This window comes from Gossypium arboreum, chromosome 11, assembly GCF_025698485.1.
Source record: "Gossypium arboreum isolate Shixiya-1 chromosome 11, ASM2569848v2, whole genome shotgun sequence".
NCBI classification, from domain to species: Eukaryota; Viridiplantae; Streptophyta; class Magnoliopsida; order Malvales; family Malvaceae; genus Gossypium; species Gossypium arboreum.
The window spans coordinates 44,604,633-44,625,431 of NC_069080.1; positions in this window are offsets into that span (position 1 = coordinate 44,604,633).

The following is a 20,799-nucleotide window of genomic DNA, read 5'->3' on the forward strand; positions in this document are numbered from 1 at the left end:
ACGTGGTGTTACCGGGCTTACTTCCCTTATTTCTCTCTTGACAATAATTGATTTCAGTTCCAGGCAGGCTAGCTAACTGCGTCACTGTCACCTTAAAAATCATATCTCGAGTTCCAGAACTCGAAAATCAGTTCCGTAAATTTTCCGTGAAACTAGACTCATATATACATCCCTGGATTTATTTCTAGAATTTTTGGTCGGGCAAATTGGTACAGTTTATTAGTTAAATTCACTCCTGTTTCAGAGTTCGACTACACTGACCTTTGCACATTACGACCAGGATATCATCTCGTACAGAGCTCCAATGCTCATTCCGTTTGTTTCTAATGAAACTAGACTCAAAGGGGAATCTATTCATATAAGGAATGACTCCTAATTGTTTCTGGCTAATTTATGGTAAATTTTCAAAGTCGAAACAGAGGATCCAGAAACCGTTCTGGCCCTGTCTCACGAAATCTCGAATATCTCTTAAAATACGGCTCATATGGTCGTTTCGTTTCATCCATATGAAAATAGATTCATCAAGGTTAAATTTCATAATTTATTCACTATTTAATTATACTTCTACTATTTTTAGTGATTTTTCCATCTCACCTCACTGCTGCTGGCAGCATCTGTTACTAAAGCAAACAATGACTATTTCATAATTCTTCCATGGCCAACTATTTCATCATACATAATGTAACTATGGCCACCTTATCAAAATTAAGGTTTCTAAGGCTCGTGACCATAGGTTTTAGAATCACACTCAACCGACCACATAGGCCATTTTCGCATGGCTTAAAGTTTACAACCCACAATTCAACAAAACAAAATAGCCTATACATGCCAAATATTCTCCTAGTTCAACTACGAAGACAATACCAAAAGATTTCCAGCCGGTGTGATGACTTCAACGACGGTTCCGAGCACGCAAACGATACGAGTCCAAGAGACCAAAAATGGGTGACAAGAAAACACCGAGTGAGTTTATAACTCAGTAAGTCATAAGCATTCATCAACCATCCATTAATAAAATTATCACAACATGAAACGATAAACGAGGCTAGGTACTCCATCCATATCGAAACTATACCATAATTCCTCAGACCTTTCGGTTCAATCTCATACCAAGCCATACATCCACATTTCATATTCTATACAATAAGATATTTGAGGCATTTTCACACACCAACTCATTTTCACCACAATCATACAATTGCAATCATCACATAGATTTAAAGCTTACCAAGCTCAACCCCGAACATGAACATATTGCCTATTCGTCATGAGCTCAAGGTACTTACCCGATCCGCTGTCCGGATTAACTCGGTAATGTCGCACACTCAGTGCCAATTGTAATGCAAGAGCATATAGTGAATCCGCACACTTAGTGCTATAAAATCAGCTCGCACACATAGTGCTATATAATCAAATTCGCACACTTAGTGCTGTACAATTTTAAACCCGCACACGTAGTGCCAATCTTGTCACCGTGTCCATTTATACCCGCACACTTAGTGCCAATATTGTCACCGTGTCCATTTATACCCGCACACTTAGTGCCGAGACCAATACCTTATGCATTTTGCTGCCTTTATACATTCAACAATGGCATCATTCCATACACATACATTTCCATTTACACATCAACTCATTTAAACACATTTGCATATATATTATGATCATTCTAATCAACACCAAATATATGCTTAATGACTTACCTCGGACGTTGTCGCATCGCCTTCAACGGCTATTCAATTACTTTTTCTTTTCCCTTGTCCAACTTCGATCCTTTGAGCTCTTGAGCTAAATCAAACAAATTTACTTCCCAATCAAACACACACATACGGCAACCATATACTGTTTTTAACACATTCGGTCACTTGGGCGACCCATTTAACTTTTAAGCATTCATTTCAAAGTTTTAGTTAAACAATGCCGAATGCCATTAGCTACTAATGCCACACACACATATGCATAAAAATTTAATCATACATGACCCATAGCTCATTTGGTCATTCATCTCTCAAACTTACCGAAGCTTCATACCACACTTCCTTGGCCGAATACATATATAAGCACAATTTATCATTTTCATTTACTTAATATTTCATACCTATCATGCTAGCCGAATATTGTTTAATCAAGTTCAACATCCTCATATACGGCATTAGCATCCAAACAACCTATATGAACATTTAACTAATTCAAGCTTCACCCATCCACACTTATTCATTTAACATAAAGAAAATATATCAACCTCTTCACTATCAACCATGGCCGAATGCTTCATGGGTTTAAGGTAGATTCAAGAAAGAACCTCATAATTATTAAGATGTAAGCAACTACCCTTGTTCATCTAGATTTAGTATGAACAACAACTATCACCATTATTAATCACCATAGCCGAAAACCTCACCCTCATGGCCGAATGTACCAAACATTTCCTAACTAAACTTTCACAAATTTTTAACCTCATATCGATCTCAACTTGTTCAATATAACATGAAACAAACCCTTCTCCTAACCTCTTGATACACGGCTTGATGTTCAAACCCCCATGAAAGTTTGATTTTCATGACATTACCAAAATGCATTATGACAATTAGCTCAACAAACTCAAGAAGTTAAAGCCAACATCTCAAAGCTTACCTCCAACTAGAAGAAGGGTTGCCGAATTTGCTTAATGAAAAGCTCTCCAATTCTTTCCTTTGGTTCACAGCAAGAAGAACAAAGCATAACCAAATTCCCTTTTTTTTTCTTTCTTTGGTTAGTCACGGCAATGGGGCATCCACACACTTTTTTTTTCTTTTTTTTTGTCAACATTTTCTTTAATGCTAGCACATTATTTTATTGCTTCATACATCACTCACTAACCAAACATGTTGGGAGCATGTTTCCTTTGCCCATCAACACCCACCTTGGCCGGCCACTATAGCAATAATTGGGCAATTTGACATGCAAGGACAACATTTCCTAGTATGCATCAATAGGCCACTTCAACATTTGCCTATCACATTTCTAAGTTTTCTCACACAAGTCCTATTTAGCAAAATTCACTTAAAATTTTCAAAATTCAAACACGAAATTTCCACACATGCCTATATACACATATAATAAACACAGAATCCAATATTTAATTGTTTTTATGACTCGGTTTGTGGTCCCGAAACCACTTCCGACTAGGGTCAATTTGGGGTGTCACAACTCTCCCCACTTAAGAAATTTTCGTCCGAAAATCTTACCAGTAAATAGGCTCTGTATCGCTCTTTCATAGAGTCCTCAAGTTCCCAAGTGGCTTCTTCAATTCGTGCTTACGCCCACAACACCTTCACTAATGGGATTTTCTTATTGCGCAACTCTTTTACTTGGCGCATCGAATGCGAACCGCTCTTCTTCATAACTCAAATTAGGTGAACCTCGACCTCAGATGGAGTGATTACGTGTGTCGGGTCAGACCTATATCGTCGAAGCATCGAGACATGAAAAACGTTGTGAATCTTTTCTAGCTCAGGGGGCAGGATTAATTGGTATGCGACTGGTCCAACTCGTTCGGATACTTCATACGGCCCGATGAACCTCGGACCCAATTTGCCCTTACGACCAAATCTAAGCACCTTCTTCCAGGGTGAAACTTTGAGAAATACCTTGTCCCCAACCTGATATTCAATGTCTTTTCTTTTCAAATCCGCATACGACTTTTGGCGATTCGAAGCAGCTTTCAAACTTTCACGAATTACTCGAACTTTCTGCTCGGCATCCTTAATCAAATCAACCCCAAAGATTTTACTTTCACTAAGTTCAGTCCAGAATAATGGGGTACGGCATTTACGACCGTATAAAGCCTCGTAAGGCGCCATCTTAATACTCGATTGAAAACTATTGTTGTAGGCGAATTCAATCAAAGGTAAATACCGTTCCCATGACCCACTAAACTCAAGGATGCAACATCTCAACATATCCTCGAGTATTTGAATTATCCGTTCGGATTGACCATCGGTTTGGGGATGAAAAAAGTGCTAAAATGCGCTTTGGTACCCAAAGCCTCTTACAATTTCTTCCAAAATCGCGATGTAAATCTTGGGTCTCTATCCGACACGATAGAAATAGGTACCCCATGCAATCGAACAATTTGGGAGACGTATAATTCTGCCAATTTATCAAGCGAAAAAATCCGTGCGGACAGAATAAAATGAGCGAGACTTGGTCATCTATCAACAATGACCCAGATCGCATCCTTCTTACTTGTCGACAAAGGCAGTCCGGATACAAAGTCCATGGTGACTCGATCCCATTTCCACTTGGGTATCGTGATCGGCTGAAGTAATCCCGATGGCACTTGATGCTCCGCTTTCACTTGTTGACATATTAAACATCTCGAAACAAAGTCAGAGATGTCTCGTTTCATACCATGCCACCAAAACCAACGTTTCAGGTCATTGTACATTTTAGTACTACCCGAGTGGATTGACATTCGACTACTGTAAGCCTCGTTCAAAATCATCGAAACAAGTTCTGAATTCCTTGGAATACATAATCGACCCTTGAACATCAAGCAATCATGGTCGTCAATCTAAAATTCCGATTCCTCATTCGAAACACATTCGGCTCGCTTAGCGACCAATTCGGCGTCGACCTTCTGAGATTCGAGTACTTGATGAATCAATAACGGTTTGGTCTCTAATTCGACTATTAGCACCTCATCGGGTGAAACGGATAGATGAGCATCCATCGCTTTCAAAGCAAACAGTGCCTTGCGACTTAAGGCATCGACCACCACGTTGGCCTTTCCCGGGTGATAATCAATGATGAGTTCATAGTCTTTCAACAACTCAAGCCAACGTCTTTGTCGCAGGTTTAAATCTCTCTGAGTCATCAAATATTTTAGACTCTTGTGGTCCAAATAAATGTGACACCTTTCCCCAAACAAGTAATGCCGCCATATCTTCAAGGCGAACACTATGGCTGCTAGTTCAAGGTCATGGGTCGGATAGTTTCTCTCATGCGGCTTTAGTTGTCTCGACACGTAAGCCACAACTCGACCTTCTTGCATCAACACACAACCTAACCCAAGCAAGGATGCGTCCATCAGATATAACAAACTCTTTACCGGACTCATTTGTACTAGTACAGGGGCCTCGGTTAAACAGGTTTTAGTCGATCGAAACTTTCTTGACAGCGTTCGACCACTCGAACTTAACATCTTTTGAAGTAGTTTTGTCATCGGTGCAGCTATCATCGAAAAACCTTTCACAAATCATCGATAGTATCCGCAAGCCCCAAAAGCTCCTAATCTTGGTAACATTCCTTGAGGTTTCCAATCGACTATGGTCGAAATTTTGTTCGGGTCCACCTCGACACCGATGCGGACACCACGTGCCCCGTAAAGCTAACCTCTTTCAACCAAAATTCACATTTCTTGAACTTTGCGATAATCGCTTATCTCGTAAGATTTGCAACACTAGCCTCGGTGTTCAAGATGTTCGGTTTCATCTCTCGAATAGACCAAAATGTCATCGATAAATACAACTACGAACCGATCCAAGTATGGCCTGAAAATTCTATTCATTAAATCCATAAACATCGCAGGGGCATTAGTGAGCCCAAACGGCATCACCAAGAATTCGTAGTGACCGTACCTCATTCTAAAAGCGGTTTTGGGTATGTCCGATTCTCGGACCCTCAACCTGATAGTACCCGATCTCAAATCTATCTTTGAAAACACTGAGGCTCCCTTTAATTGATCAAACAAATCGTCAATTCGTGGCAACGGATATTTATTCTTTATCGTCACTTTATTGAGTTGACGATAGTCGATGCACAACCTCATGGCTCCGTCCTTCTTTTTCACAAACAATACTGGTGCGCCCCATGGAGAAAAACTCGGTCGAGCGAAACCTCTATCCGTCAATTCTTGCAATTGAACCTTCAATTCCTTTAACTCCGTTAATGCCATACGACACGGGCTATTGAGATCGGCGTAGTACGGTACAACCGATGCGAATTCCACTTCTCGAACCGGTGGCAATCCGGTAACTCCTCGGGAAAAACATCTGAATATTCACAAACCACCGTACCGATTCGAGTTTCTTTTCCATCTCTTTACTTTCAAACACATACGCAAGGTATGTTTCACACCCTTTTCACATATCTCCGAAGCGGTCATAGAAGATATTATTGCGGCACTCCTTTTAAATCAAGAGACTCGACTCGGACTACCTCGTTATTTTCACTCCTTAAATCAATGGTTTTCCTTTTGCGGTCCACCACCGCATCATGTACTGGTCACCAATCCATACCAAGAATAACATCGAATTCATCAAATGGTAGAAGCATCGATCGGCCGGAAAACAGATTCTCGAATTATTAGGGGCATCTCTTGCACACTTTATCAACTAGTACGTATTGACCCAAAGGGTTTGACACTCGAATTACAATTCAAGAGACTCAACGGTAGAGTCTTCTTGGATGCTAAGGTTTCACATACATATGAATGAGTAGAGCGGGGTCAATCAATGCAATCACACTAGTATCAAAGAGAGTAAAAGTACCATGATGACGTCGGGGAGGATGCCTCCTCTCGTCTGCGGATGGCATATGTTCTAGCAGAGCACGGGTCTCGGATCGGACAGCAGTATTAGAGGCTCCTCTCGATTACCACTCCTACCTCCAGAGATTCTCGGGGCCTACCTCCACCGTCGTTCCACTAGGTCTTGCACCTTGCGTCTTATTCCTCTCATCTAGCTCCGTGCAATCTCTAATGAGGTGGTCCTTCGAACCGCATCCATAACAGGCCCTATTAACAGACTTACCCCAACATTCACCTAGGTGTCGTCTTCCACATTGGGGGCATTCAGGTCTCTCTTGACGATTATTGCCCACACTAGCTACCGAAGTAGCTCGGGAGTCCGTCAATGGTCGGGCTCTAATGGAAATTCCCGTAGTCGTCCTCGACTTACTGGTGTCCTCCCTAAACCTCTTTACAGTCGAGAATGGAGCTTTACCCGTCGATCTTTTATGAAAATCTCTAGCTTCAAATTCAGCCTTCTTCTAATCTCTTGCACATAGCAACCTCACCAGCCACACACTCCCGAGCATACCGACTAAGTCTTACGAACTCATGTTCGTATTTAGATACGGTCATCCGGCCTTGCTTGAGTTCCAAGAATTCCTTACGCTTCTGATCGATGAACCGTTGACTAATGTATTTCTTTCGAAATTCGGATTGAAAGAAATCCCAAGTAACTCGTTCATTTGGGACTATGGAAATTAAAGTCCTCCACCAATAGTAAGTGAGTCTCATAACAAGGATATAGCACACTTAAGACATTCATCGGTGTGCATGACAGTTCATCTAACACTCTAATGGTGTTATCGAGCGAACTCGGCCTTTTCTAAGCATCATCAAGAACTATGGCCTTGAACTCCTCGCCCCACGCTTCCTAATCAAGTCCAGGTGGTTTACTCAGCCTCACAGGATTAGTAACTGGAGGCATTATGGGCTCTTGGCTGGAGTATTTAAATTCAGGAATGGTTGGACAGCCGGATTGGTTCGGGCATATTGCACGACCCACTCATTCATCATGGTGAAGAAGGTTTGTTTCGCCCCTTCAGCTTGATTATTCGCGGATGACAGAGGCTCAACAGGCGGTGTTCCTTGCGCAGGAACAGCCGCTACACTTTCAACGTCATCCGCCAAGGGTCTCCCTACCCCGGGTTCCATTTGCAAATCAAAACAACAACTTCAACCGTCAGAAGTCATCACATTTCTAAGCACTAACATTTTGGGCATGTATAGCTAGACTCACACGCGCTATGGTAGTCCTAGAACCGACTAAACATAGCTCTGATACCAATAAAATGTAACACCCCAAACCCGTGACCGTCACCGAATTTGATCACGTGGTGTTACCGGGCTTACTTCCCTTATTTCTCTCTTGACAATAATTGATTTCAGTTCCAGGCAGGCTAGCTAACTGCGTCACTGTCACCTTAAAAATCATATCTCGAGTTCCAGAACTCGAAAATCAGTTCCGTAAATTTTCCCTGAAACTAGACTCATATATCCATCCCTGGATTTATTTCTAGAATTTTTGGTAGGGCCAATTGGTACAGTTTATTAGTTAAAGTCACTCCTGTTTCAGAGTTCGACTACACTGACCTTTGTGCATTACGACCAGGATATCATCTCGTACAGAGCTCCAATGCTCATGCCGTTTGTTTCTAATGAAACTAGACTCAAAGGGGAATCTATTCATATAAGGCATGACTCCTAATTATTTCTGGCTAATTTATGGTAAATTTTCAAAGTCGAAACAGAGGATCCAGAAACCGTTCTGGCCCTGTCTCACGAAATCTCGAATATCTCTTAAAATACGGCTCATATGGTCGTTTCGTTTCATCCATATGAAAATAGATTCATCAAGGTTCAATTTCATAATTTATTCACTATTTAATTCTACTTCTACTATTTTTAGTGATTTTTCCATCTCACCTCACTGCTGCTGGCAGCATCTGTTACTAAAGCAAACAATGACTATTTCATAATTCTTCCATGGCCAACTATTTCATCATACATAATGTAACTATGGCCACCATATCAAAATTAAGGTTTCTAAGGCTCGTGACCATAGGTTTTAGAATCACACTCAACCGACCACATAGGCCATTTTCGCATGGCTTAAAGTTTACAACCCACAATTCAACAAAACAAAATAGCCTATACATGCCAAATGTTCTCCTAGTTCAACTACGAAGACAATACCAAAAGATTTCCAGCCGGTGTGATGACTTCAACGACGGTTCCGAGCACGCAAACGACACGAGTCCAAGAGACCTAAAATGGGTGACAAGAAAACACCGAGTGAGTTTATAACTCAAGTAAGTCATAAGCATTCATCAACCATCCATTAATAAAATTATCACAACATGAAACGATAAACGAGGCTAGGTACTCCATCCATATCGAAACTATACCATAATTCCTCGGACCTTTCGGTTCAATCTCATACCAAGCCATCCATCCACATTTCATATTCTATACAATAAGATATTTGAGGCATTTTCACACACCAACTCATTTTCACCACAATCATACAATTGCAATCATCACATAGATTTAAAGCTTACCAAGCTCAACCCTGAACATGAACATATTGCCTATTCGTCATGAGCTCAAGGTACTTACCCGATCCGCTGTCCGGGATTAACTCGGTAATGTCGCACACTCAGTGCCAATTGTAATGCAAGAGCATATAGTGAATCCGCACACTTAGTGCTATAAAATCAGCTCGCACACATAGTGCTATATAATCAAATTCGCACACTTAGTGCTGTACAATTTAAACCCGCACACGTAGTGCCAATCTTGTCACCGTGTCCATTTATACCCGCACACTTAGTGCCAATCTTGTCACCGTGTCCATTTATACCCGCACACTTAGTGCCGAGACCAATACCTTATGCATTTTGCTGCCTTTATACATTCAACAATGGCATCATTCCATACACATACATTTCCATTTACACATCAACTCATTTAAACACATTTGCATATATATTATGCTCATTCTAATCAACACCAAATATATGCTTAATGACTTACTCGGACGTTGTCGCATCGCCTTCAACGGCTATTCAATTACTTTTTCTTTTCCCTTGTCCAACTTCGATCCTTTGAGCTCTTGAGCTAAATCAAACAAATTTACTTCCCAATCAAACACACACATACGGCAACCATATATTGTTTTTAACACATTCGGTCACTTAGGCACCCATTTAACTTTTAAGCATTCATTTCAAATTTTAGTTAAACAATGCCGAATGCCATTAGCTACTAATGCCACACACACATATGCATAAAATTTAATCATACATGACCCATAGCTCATTTGGTCATTCATCTCTCAAACTTACCGAAGCTTCATACCACACTTCCTTGGCCGAATACATATATAAGCACAATTTATCATTTTCATTTACTTAATATTTCATACCTATCATGCTAGCCGAATATTGTTTAATCAAGTTCAACATCCTCATATACGGCATTAGCATCCAAACAACCTATATGAACATTTAACTAATTCAAGCTTCACCCATCCACACTTATTCATTTAACATAAAGAAAATATATCATCCTCTTCACTATCAACCATGGCCGAATGCTTCATGGGTTTAAGGTAGATTCAAGAAAGAACCTCATAATTATTAAGATGTAAGCAACTACCCTTGTTCATCTAGATTTAGTATGAACAACAACTATCACCATTATTAATCACCATAGCCGAAAACCTCACCCTCATGGCCGAATGTACCAAACATTTCCTAACTAAACTTTCACAAATTTTTAATCTCATATCGATCTCAACTTGTTCAATATAACATGAAACAAACCCTTCTCCTAACCTCTTGATACACGGCTTGATGTTCAAACCCCCATGAAAGTTTGATTTTCATGACATTACCAAAATGCATTATGACAATTAGCTCAACAAACTCAAGAAGTTAAAGCCAACATCTCAAAGCTTACCTCCAACTAGAAGAAGGGTTGCGAATTTGCTTAATGAAAAGCTCTCCAATTCTTTCCTTTGGTTCACAGCAAGAAGAACAAAGCATAACCAAATTCCCTTTTTTTCTTTCTTTGGTTAGTCACGCAATGGGGCATCCACACACTTTTTTTTTCTTTTTTTTGTCAACATTTTCTTTAATGCTAGCACATTATTTTATTGCTTCATACATCACTCACTAACCAAACATGTTGGGAGCATGTTTCCTTTGCCCATCAACACCCACCTTGGCCGGCCACTATAGCAATAATTGGGCAATTTGACATGCAAGGACAACATTTCCTAGTATGCATCAATAGGCCACTTCAACATTTGCCTATCACATTTCTAAGTTTTCTCACACAAGTCCTATTTAGCAAAATTCACTTAAAATTTTCAAAATTCAAACACGAAATTTCCACACATGCCTATATACACATATAATAAACACAGAATCCAATATTTAATTGTTTTTATGACTCGGTTTGTGGTCCCGAAACCACTTCCCGACTAGGGTCAATTTGGGGCTGTCACAGTCGGATCACACGCCCATAGGGTAGACCGTGTGTCACACACAGCCTAGACACATGCCCACGTGTCTAACTGTGTGGACAATTTCTAGGCTATTTTCCAAGCCATTTGCCACCCTTAAACCCTCACATACTTACACTCACTTCATGGCATGCAACATGGCACATTTGATTACTCAAGCATTCACATTCATGGTTAAATTATGACTTGGTAATGCCAACATATCACCTATTCAAACTATCATGCTTTCATATGGCATTCCACACCAATTTCATATTTACCTATCATCTTTACTAACCTACTTTCAAGTTACACACTTGCATCACCTTTATTATCATACACATTAATCATATTTCATACACCAAACATACATGACATCCATCACACTCATTAACGATAAGCAACCATAACCACATTAAAGTATAAGCACATTTGCATGCATGCACCAATAATTAGGGTTACAACCCAATAATCAATATGAGCCACCTCTCATGGCCATATACAAAATAATCATAGTACCTTCATGAGCCAACACACATTGGCTAATCAATATAACACATAACAAAAGGAGCAAGTCCCTATACATGCCATACTCAAAATGATGAGACTAGCTATACTCAAATATTCAATTGATAGTGTGATCGAGTCTTCGATGTCCTCCGATCCCTGAGCTAGCTTGGCAACACTATAAGAAATGGAAAGGAAAAGGGGTAAGTATTAAAGCTTAATAAGTTTACATGCAAATAAAGTGCAACTTAAACAAGCATTAATCATACATTTAACACTATGAACACAATTTTGCATTTTATCAAATCTCTTAAGCTTATTCTTCATATATATATATATATATATATATATATACATATACATATTCTTACCATAAGTTCATCATATCTCATGTCATTCTCATGAGTTCGATGTACATAACTGTACCACTTGCACATAGTAACTTACTTTCTTGTCTTTGATGTATTCATCAAGATTACCCATTAACTTCTCTTAGAACTACCCATTGAACACTTGGAATACCATAGGATACATCAGAATCTCGCACCTAAGTGCCTCATGTGTAGCCAACACTACCTCATATCTTATATCACATGTTGCTCGCTTTCGAGCTAATCGCGAGTCTACTCAAAAAGGCTGTCATGTATCCGCAACACATGCCAGACTACCCCGCCATCGGTAATATATACGAGACTAGTACCCGGAACGCCAAAACATGTGTCACATATATCATGAACTCAGACCACAACTCAATGAGTTCAGATCACATAATTCCTAGTGACATGTCACTTGTATCCTAAACTATTCCTAAGGTTCAAACGGGATTCTTCAATACCACATTTCTGTTGAGCTTGCTCGTAATGTCGATTTCAATATCTATGGCACCAATCACATACTTATGGAATAATCAAGCATAATTCATAATAAAATTTAGGCAATAAATACATGATACAACATCACATTAAATATTTATATACTTACCATACATGCAATATTAAAGTACTTAAAATATGGTACATGTTGCATTATTTGCAAATGAACTTACCTCGGTACAAAATGATAGAAACGAGCCTAATCCTCATAAACTTTATTTTTCCCTCGATCAAGACTCGAATCACGTTTTTCTTGATCTACAATGCCAAATTTAACTTGTTCAATACACACATTGCTCATATCGACCCATAACACATACTTTGGTAAAATTACCTTTTTACCCCTAACTTTTCACTTATTTACACTTTAGTCTCTAGGCTCGTAAAATGAAATGCATGCATTTTATTTGTTTCCCAAGCCTAGCTGATTCATATTCTAACTCATATCAGCCCATATTTCACATTAAACCACATTTCTACCAATTTCTTCATCTTTTACAAATAAGTCCCTTTTAGGTGTTTTCACTAAAAATCACTTAGTAAAAGATGTTTATCACACATCAAACACTCATGTTCATCTATTAAACACCAAAATACAACCATGTCACACATGGGTCAAATTTCATACATGAACCCTAGTTCAAAATAATGGTAGAAATAGCTAGACCAGTTGATGACAACTTCAAAAATGTAAAGAACATTAAAAACGGGGCTTGGAAGCACTTACAATCAAGCTTGAAATATTGAAAACCCTAGCTATGATCCTTTTCAAATTTTGGCTAAGGTGGGAGAAGATGGACAAGATTTTTTCTTGATTTTTCCCTTTTTATTCTTTTATTAACCAAATGACCAAAATGCTTTAAGGCCTTTCTTTCAAATTTTTCCTATTCATGCCCATTTTTATCCAAAATTTTAGAACTTGGTCAAATTACTATTTAAGGACCTCTAATTAATAATCTAATGCAATTTCATGCTTGAAGCTTCTAGAACACAAGTTTTACAACTTATTCAATTTAGTCCCTAAAGTCAAATTGGACATTTTAGGAATAGAATTTCTTCATGAAAATTTTACACAAACATTCAATCATATCATGGATCATCAAATATTCATAAAATAATTATTTCTACTTTAGATTTGTGGTCTCAAAACTACTGTTCCGACTAGACCCCAATTTGGGATGTTACAAGCATGATGTCCAAGGTTCTATCTTGTATTTTTGAATCCCTTCATGCATTAAAATGTAATGCCAAGGGCTGAGGCCTTCTAAAACAAGAAAATAGTACTTTTATCTCTTTAAATTTTATAAAGGATAAACTATACAAATGGTCACCCAGTTACGTCCAAGTTTATATTTTGGTAATTCAACTTTAAATTTTATTTAATTTAGATACTAACATGTGAATTCATTCTTATTTTGGTCACTTGTCGTCTAACAACCCGATTTTGGGCTTAGTCAGAACAGTGGTTTCAGGACCACCAATCCGAGGTTGAAGAATTATTTTTATTATTATTTTGGTGTCATAGTATGATTATATGAGTCTATGAAAAATTTGGTGAACTAATTTTAGCGTTTGTGAGCTTAATTGCAAAAAATGACTAAATCGCATAAAGTGCAAAAGTCCTGTTTTGTTAGCTAAGGTGTAAATTGACTATTAATCATATTGTGGAGGTCTTTAAAGGGAAAATAGACCCTTTTTAGAGAGGTGACCGGCGATTAGAGATAAAGGGATAGAAAAGTCAATGTTAGGTGAAAATTTGGTAGCTAAATTGACTAAAAAGAAATAAAATAGAAAAAAATGATATCATCCCTTTCACCCCTTCTTCTTCATCGAAATTCTCAATAAAATAAGATTTCTTGGAGCTTTAAAATTTTATGCAAGCTATCCTCTTGCAAGTAAATCAATTTGAAGGTTATTTTTGATAATTTTTGTACTTTTGGAACCCTTATGGCATGAGCTAGCTAATGGGGGGACCATTTTGCAAAATGGATGATAATTTAGGGATTTTCCATGAAAGTATTTACAATGTTTGTTGAGTTTTTATGAAAGAAAATGAATCTTAGTTGTGTTGTAAACAACGTTTTTGAAAGAACTTCTCATAAAAACCTTAATATGACCATTTTGTAAAGTTTGTAAAATGGATAGTAATGTTGTGAAATAATGGGAATTTTGGGTCACTATAAGAGTAAAAAGGGTTCTTCTGGGCTACAGATTTGAAGAAATTCGATAAAAATTGATTTTCGAGCCTAAGGGTAAAATGGTCATTTTGTAAAAGTCTAAGGGCAAAATGGTAATTTTTCCAAAAATGTGAGTTTTTTATTGTATAAATTTATTCAATGATTAAATGAATGAGTTCTTATTATTTTAGATCAAGAAATACAAAATCCAAACCTAAACTAGGGGAAGGCCAAGCAAGTAGATTAAATCATTTAGTCGCCTACATTTTGTAATCCGAGGTAAGTTGTATGTTAATAATGCAACTATATTGCTATGATGTATGATTGAATTGATATTGCATAAATCGTTTGATTTGTGGTTATGAGAATGCCTGTCGAGAAATTAATGTAGTAAAGACTTCCGGTTGAACATTTGGAATAGACTTGGATATTCGTACCATGACATTTGGGTGGTATGTGAACCAGTATAAGACATTTCTGGGACATGCTTTGGCATTGAGACTAGTGCTAGTGTAAGGCATGTCTAGGACATGGCGTCAATTTGTTGTGTGTCAGTGTAAGACCTGTCTGGGACATGGCATCGACACTGATAGATGAGAGCCAGTGTAAGACCTGTCTGCGACATTGCTTCTGCCTTGATATATGAAAGTCAATGTAAGACCTGTCTGGGACATGGCATCGACTTTAATGTGCTAACGAGTGTAAGACCATGTCTGGGACATGGTGTTTACATCTTATCCCATGTTCGGGGTTATTGAGTATCCGGTAATATTTCAAATGGTTTAACAGAAGATTTATGATTTATATCGAAATGAGAAAAGTTATGACCATGTGGTGAGTGATACAGGTACCTAATTGAAATGTATGAGATATGGGCTCAATATATGCCATATGAATTGTATTGGATGGTGATGAGTAAGTTATACTTATGTCTATTTATTGTATACATGGATAAGCTATGAAATGTTATGAGCATATTGTTGTATGATAATTAGTTGATGTTTATTTTCATGCAACTTACTAAGCTTTATGCTTACCCCTTTTCCTTTCTATTTTCTTATAGAGCTGCCAAAGTAGCTCAAGGATCATTGCCTACGTCAGAAAAGCCAGTCACACTATCACTTGAAGCACTCAGTATAGTTAGTTCTTTTGTTTTGATTATAACATGTATAGGATCTTGACTTTTGAGTTTTGTGTCATTGTTAATTGGCCAAATGTGTTGGCTTAATTTAATACGTGACTCATTTTATATAAGGCCATGAAAAATGGCCGCTATTGAAAGTTATTATGTGAATGCAAGAAAACCTTTTGTGAATGTGCAATTGTTGGCATGGTTGAATATGTATGAAAGGTATATAGGCCTTAGTTATGGTTGCTTGGTTGAGAAATCTTGTTGTGATAGACTTGGTATGATAGATTGTGTTTCAGGGTGGCAAGGGGCTTGGTAGACAGTCTTATATCGTCCACACAGGTAGACACATGGGTGTGTGTCTAGGCCGTGTGTGATACACGGTCAACACCATGGGCGTGTTGTTCGACCGTGTGTCCCCTGCACCTCGAATTTGCAAGTCAGTATGCATGGTAGTAAACACACGGGCAAAGACACGTCCATGTGTCTCAGCCGTGTGCCTTGGCTATATGCCCTTAAATTGTTGCTGACATCAGAAACAGAATGTCAAGGTTTTTAGACACGAGATAAGACACGGGCGTGTCATGGCCGTGTGAGGGACACGGGCCATGGACACGGGCATGTGTCAGGCAATGTGAAAACCCCTGTAGGTTCGAATTTGGAATTTAATTTACAAGGGCTAGGGGCACAGGCGTGTCCCCTTATACTTAGGCCGTGTGAACCACACGGGCCTTTGGCACGGCCAGGTCAACGGACTACACGGACTCGTGCCCTGTTTTAAGTGACAATTTTTCAAAGTTTTCAAAGGTGTTCGAATTAATTCTAGTTAGTTCCAAAAAGCTCATTTTGGCCTCGTAGACCCATATTAAGAATTTCTAGACTAAGATTGAAAGGTTTTAAATTCGATCAAATTTTATGATTTGAAATGATAGTATGTATGAGTTTAAGTCAAGTAATGCCTCGTGCCCAGTCCCGGCCTCGGACTTGAGTATGGGGTGTTACATATTGTTAAATTGATAACGAAAAGCCTTTTCTAACAGGTATAATAACATAATTAGTCCTCAATACTTACACATTCTATCAATTTAATTCTAGTTCTAAATAATTCAATAAATATAACCCTTCATATTTACAAACTCTATCATTTTGATCATCAAATTTCCTAACCAAAGCTTTCAGCTTTTAAAATAGAGGCATTCCAAATCTATAAATTTTTTAACCCCCTATTCTAAAAAAAAATTCTCCAATAAAATAAATGGTAAGAGGCTCTATATTGGTATCAAAGCAACCCAATTTAACCTTTTTTTTCTAATTTACAATACTCAAACTCAAAATTTTAGATATTAATTTTTTTATCACTTAACCCAATAAGTATATAATTTGTAAGTAATACAAGGGACATCCAAGGAAACAAAAACACCCTTTTATATCTCGTGCAATAAAATATACTCATGCAATGTGTAGACTAGATGTGTGTATATCAATTAAAATATATTTAATCATTTTATAATTTATTGATGTGAATTTCTAAATTTTTTTAGGATAAATTACACTAGTAACCATCCAACTATTAATAAATTAAAATAGTTTATAAACTTTTAAGTAGCATACTTAAATTTAAACTATGTAAACAAAATAATTTGAAAATAGATTAATAAAAATTAAACTTTAAAAAAATCTTAAAACAGTTTTCTAGAAAAATTAGACAAAGTTTAGAAACACCTCCTTTTAAAAAAAAATTGTTTTTTTACAACTATATTTCATAAATAAAAATTAATAGTTCTACAAACTAGAGGTGTGCATGGGCCGGGCCGGGCCCATAAAAAATTTTGGCCTGTTTTCAAGGCCCAAGCCTGGCTCGGCCCGAAATATGGGCCTAGAAATTTGTCCAAGCCCTGCCCGGGAAAAAAATGGTAGGCCCGAGCCCGGCCCGGCCATATTAATAAAAATTGCTTTTTTATTAAATAAAAAACTTTAAAATATAATAAATCAAATACATTTAAAACATAAAAACAAATATTAAAACAAAAAAAATAAAAAATAAGACTAAAATAATTCTTAAAATAATACATAAATTAAAAATAAAATAAAAAGTAATTATATTAAAATTGAAAAATTGAAACAAATTAAAATTAAATTAAGAACTAAATTATATTAATAACAAAAGTTTTACAATATTAAAATAACATTAAAAACAACAAAAGAGTAAAATAAAATACTAAAGTTACTTAAAATTAAAATAAAAATAAAATTTTTAAAATAATTTAATATTAAAATCGGCAGGGCCCGGGCCAAAAAAATATTACCCGAGGCCCGGCCCATTCTCTAAATGGGCCTCGTTTTTTGTTCAACCCCATTTTTCGGGCCTATATTTTTACCCAAACCCTCCCATTTTTCGGGCGAGCCTTCGGGCAGGGCCGGGCCGCCCGGCCAATGCACACCTCTACTACAAACACTTTTTCATATATATCTAATCTAGGAAATCCGATATACCATATCATGATAATAATGATTTAAGACATTAATTTTATCAAATAAGATATTAGATTACAAAATATATAAAATTATTTAAACTTAAATATAATATCAATTATAAAATTTATAACAAAATCATAAAATATATTTAATATATTTTAATTGATATATACAACTAACTTCGTACATCAATTAATTAATTGATGTCCAACTATTAGGATAAATGTATGGGCATGTGTGTATCAATTAAATGTATTTTATCCTTTCCTTCTTTCTTTTTTTTTTTTTGAAGATTTTATAAATTTATAAACATGAGATGTCTCTGTTTTAAAAGTTAAAAATTTTGGTTAGGAATTGATAGAATTTATAAATGTGGAGAGTTAAATTTATTAAATTATTTAAAACTAGAATCTAATTGATGAAATATTTAAGTATCGAATACTAAATGTGTTATTATACCAATTGAAAAAGGACTTTTCGTTATCAATTTAATAATGAGTGACAAAAATAAGAATGTAAACATAATTGAGTGACCATTTATATAGTTATCCTTTCATAAAATAAAAAGTTAATAGACGATCAAATTATATTTTAACCCTCTAAAAATAATAAAATTTTAATTTAATTTTTTAAAATTATATATAAAAACTAATACAATGACTTAGTCTTGATTTTGTTTTCCAGTTGATATATTTGCAGTTTTTATTTTGCATTTTCTTGTATATTTTTTTGGGAATGGGTCAATTGAATAGAATTTAGAACGTCATATTTAATTGATATGTCTAGTTTGTTTATTCAGATTCTAAGAGATCATCGATGGGTTAATTTTTCCAGCTTGCTTTATTAATAACGTTCCTATTTCCATTGACAAATGCTAAATCACGTTTATCATGCAATTGTGCCGTCCACTTCTTCCTTTGCTTTCTTTTTTTCTGTTCAAATTATTCCTTTGCTATTTGAGTGAAAAAAGAAATAGATTAATTAAATACAGCATCATTTTCAGGGTAGAAGCTTCTTGGAAACTACGTCTTCATGATGTAACAAATAAAACAAATAGCCAACAACATTTAAATTAAACAAACCAAAAATAGACCCCACCTGTCCACACATAAAAGTGCTGACCTTTTTTTAAAAACTCAAAAGAATTAATTAATTAATTACAAAAATAATTTAAGGAAAAAAAGTAATCGTTATTGTCGCTGGTATGTATTTAAAAAAAAAAAATTGGGTGCTATTACTCTGCCAAAGGCATCAATATATATTTTTGAAATACCCATAAAAAATTTGTATATTCACAGTGAAGAAAAAAATTAATGAGTGCTATTGATATATTAAGTGACACCGGTAGAAATCATAAAAAAAAAAATCTTTCTAATATGTGTTGCTAATATGTCAAGCAACACCAATAACATTTTGGAATATTTAAAATATTATTGTATATGTTAAAATTGAGTTATTCTTTGTAATAACATTTATATCCATGTATAGAAACAACATTTATATCAAATACAATACTTAATAAATATTTTGTTTAATTTAGATGTATTTAAAAAATTAACTTATCCAATATCTTTAAAAATATGTTTTTAAAACATTTGCTAATAGAATATGTGGAAAGATTTTTTTTTAAATGCAAATATTTATAATACCCACATTAAATTCTTTTCCATTATTGAAAGAAACAAAGACATTGTCAGATAGTATTAATAAATTATAATCCCTGGGTTAAGCTATCATTGTTTATATATATTTTCTTCCTACTAGGTCTTGATAAATTTTTAGAAAAATCTGTCCTCTATTTTCAGATTGTCCAAACACATTAAGATGGGAAAAAAAAAGTTAAAGTTGATTGCGATGCAAACATTTTTGCTATGAGGTCAAGTTATAAATTATATTAATGCAATCATTGTTTTCTTCTTGTTGTTTTAATAGGGCAAACGACAATAGTAAAATAAAGGGAAAGAAATTTAAGATTAAATTATTTAAATAAATAAATAAAAATTGGGAATGGAGAATTTTTCATGTTTTCACACCAAATTATAGATATATCTCTCTTAATTCAAACGTTTAGTTTGGCTGTTAATGTTAGTTTCTCCTTTCGCTCTTTCACGATAAAATAAAATAAAATAAAATAAAAAAAAAGATTCCTTCTTCTCTTCCATATTGAAACTCATGTTTTCGCATATTTCATTACCCATTCTTAGTTTCCTTGTTTCTATAGGTGGGTGTCTTCAATTACATTTTATATAATTAGAAAAAACAAACCACGAATAATCGAATCTAATTAAAAGATATGTTGAGTATGGTTTTAATGATTTGGGATTATTATTGAATTTCAGAATTAATTAATTAAACCTCAAATCATTAAAACAAACTCAAAATATCTTGAAATCTGGATCATCTGTGATATGGTAATAAAGAAACACACAAACATGGTTTTAAAATGAAAACCCATCTTGTTTTTTAATCCTGTTGCATGATGTAAGCTTGTTTCTCTTCCCCATAGGGAACTTCATCTCAGGTTCCTAAATTTGCACGTGAGCTTTGACTCATTAATTGCCCTCAATTTATGCATGTGC